Below are 2,717 nucleotides of genomic sequence, written 5' to 3' on the forward strand. Positions count from 1 at the left end.
ATATATATATATAAAGTGTTTTTCGGTGCTAGCAACTGCTTGAGGTCATATGACCGCGTGGGATACGTTTAACATCTTCAGCTGGTAGGAAATTTTAAATGTTGCCCAGGTGGCGGCCGAAACCTACTCTTATATCGATTTTGGACCACCAAGGGATCTTTAACGTTGCGGAACTTGCACACGGGACTGCTAAGATCCCCCCCCCCCTTCTCCGAGATGGCGAGGTGATCGATCTTACCTACATATAAGATCGGGGCTGTGGTTGAAACACAGCAATATGAAGGAGCCAAGTAGTAACAGCAGAAAGACTGCAGAAAGAGTCACGAAGAGCCCAGAGAAGGGGGGGGGGGGGCAAAAGAGATGAGAGGGTGGGGGCAGAAAGTGGAGACGAAAGCAGACGACAGAATATTGTTAGAGAGCAGGAAAGGAGGTGAAAGGAGAAGACTTTAGGGAAGAAAAGTGTCCGTCGCTATCCGGATTCGAGCCTGGGACCTATTGAATGAGAGGCGAACACCGTAACCTCTCGACCACGAGAGCCCCCTGTTTGTGCATGTAATGTGAACCTTTGTGTTAAAACAACACCTGGATATTATAGAGAGCTGCTTCTATAGCATGATTCATAAGAGAGAGAAAGAGAGAGGGAGGGGAAGCAAGAGAGAGAGAGAGAGAGAGAGAGAGAGAGAGAGAGAGAGAGAGAGAGAGCGAGAGAGAGCGAGAGAGAGCGAGCGAGATAGAGAAACAGAGATATATAGATAGATAGTGTGTGTGTGTGTGTGTGTGTGTGTGTGTGTGTGTGTGTGTGTGTGTGTGAGAGAGAGAGAGAGAGCGAGAGAGAGAGAGGGAGAACGTTTATGACATTTTTAAACATGTAATATAAATGTAATAGATTTAGTTATGATCTCAATTGTTGTGTGCATGGGTGAGTGCATAATATGATCTTTGTAACACCATAATTGCCACTGTATACGACCAAGGCAAATAAATATATTATTATGTTTACACATAAAAAAGTATTTTAGTATTTTCATCGTTTGTTTGTTTGTTTGTTTGAGTAAAGAGAAGCACATCGACACAATAATGGCCATTTAATGCAGGGGAAAAGTAAGACAGACAGACAGACAGAAACAGAGGGGAAAGTAAAGAAGTAGGACCTACTAAGGGCACCCTCCAACCACCCGCTATTTTCATGATGCTTTTCAGAAAGCTACTAGATCTATTAACGTCATTGTTTCGAAGTATTTAGCGACCGTCTGGGTCATAATGGTGAAAAACGCATTAACCTGACATGCGAGTCTGAATGTCATGCGCTATAAAAATGCAGTCTAACATAATATTATCTATTATTATCATCACAGTATGGTTTCTCTTCACACCTCGACACAGAGGAGCCTCGATCGGTCCTGGCGATTAGGAATGCTGAAGCCAAGAAGGGTGCTCGAAAGCTGCGCACATCCACGAGAGGAAATAAAGCTTATAATTTATTTTAAATGTTCAAAATGTGGCAAACTTTTCAGCCAGAATTGGTCTCATTGGCCATAGTAGAACCCATAAAAGTACTCTTAGCTCTTATATATGTATACATGTATATATATATATATATATTGATTATGTATATATATATATATATATATTGATTATGTATATATACATTGTTCTTATCTATTTCTCTTATTGGAATAATTATCCGCAGAAAATGCATTTCTCACCATCGGATACTGACGATTGTTATGATGATGATGATGATGATGATGATGATGATGATGATGATGATGATGATGATGATGATGATGATGATGTGGATGATGATGTGGATGATGATGATGATGATGATGATGAGGAGGAAAGGAGGAGGAAGGAGAAGGAGGAGGGAGGAGGAGGAGGAGGACGATGAAAATGATGATGATGATGCATCATCATCATCATCATCATCATCATCATCATCATCATCATCATCATCATCATCATCATCATCATTTTTATTATTATTATTATTATTATTATTATTATTATTATTATTATTATTATTATTATTATTATTATTAACATCATCATCATCATCATCATCATCATCATTATTATTACTATAACTATTATTTAAATCATATTATTGTTATTATTATTATTATTATTATTAATTTTCATGGTTGTCGTTGTTGTTTTTATTATTATCACTACTGTTGTTATTCTTAATATTATTGCTGTTGTTGTAGTTGAAGGATAGATACCGCTAAAGATGGAGGTCACTGACCCCACTTCCCAGCGTTCTTACAATCTCTATCACTCTCATAACTTTACCGCCCCCAGTGAATAAAATTAAATAATCAGTTTGATGCCCCCTGGTTTCGGGGCTTTATTATCGGTATCAAGTTTATACCTCACACTGTGTGTATGGATAGATAGATAGATAGATAGATAGATAGATAGATAGATAGATAGATAGATAGATAGATAGAAATAATAATAATAATAATAGATAGCATTTGTATAGCGCATATCCCCGTACAACAGCAGGCTCTATGCGCTTTACACTATATTATTACCCCAGCAGACCATAGAACACTCTGAAACATTCTCAGCTTCCCGGGAAGCATACAGTGCAAGCAGCTGATTAAGCGCTCAAACACTAACAAACTGACAAGATCTTTCGCTGTCTATAGCCGGGTACCCATTCCCACCTGGGTGAAGTGAGGAAAATTCGTGTAAAGTGCCTTTCCCAA

This window comes from Aplysia californica, unplaced genomic scaffold (assembly GCF_000002075.1).
Source record: "Aplysia californica isolate F4 #8 unplaced genomic scaffold, AplCal3.0 scaffold00033, whole genome shotgun sequence".
In the NCBI taxonomy this organism is placed as follows: domain Eukaryota; kingdom Metazoa; phylum Mollusca; class Gastropoda; order Aplysiida; family Aplysiidae; genus Aplysia; species Aplysia californica.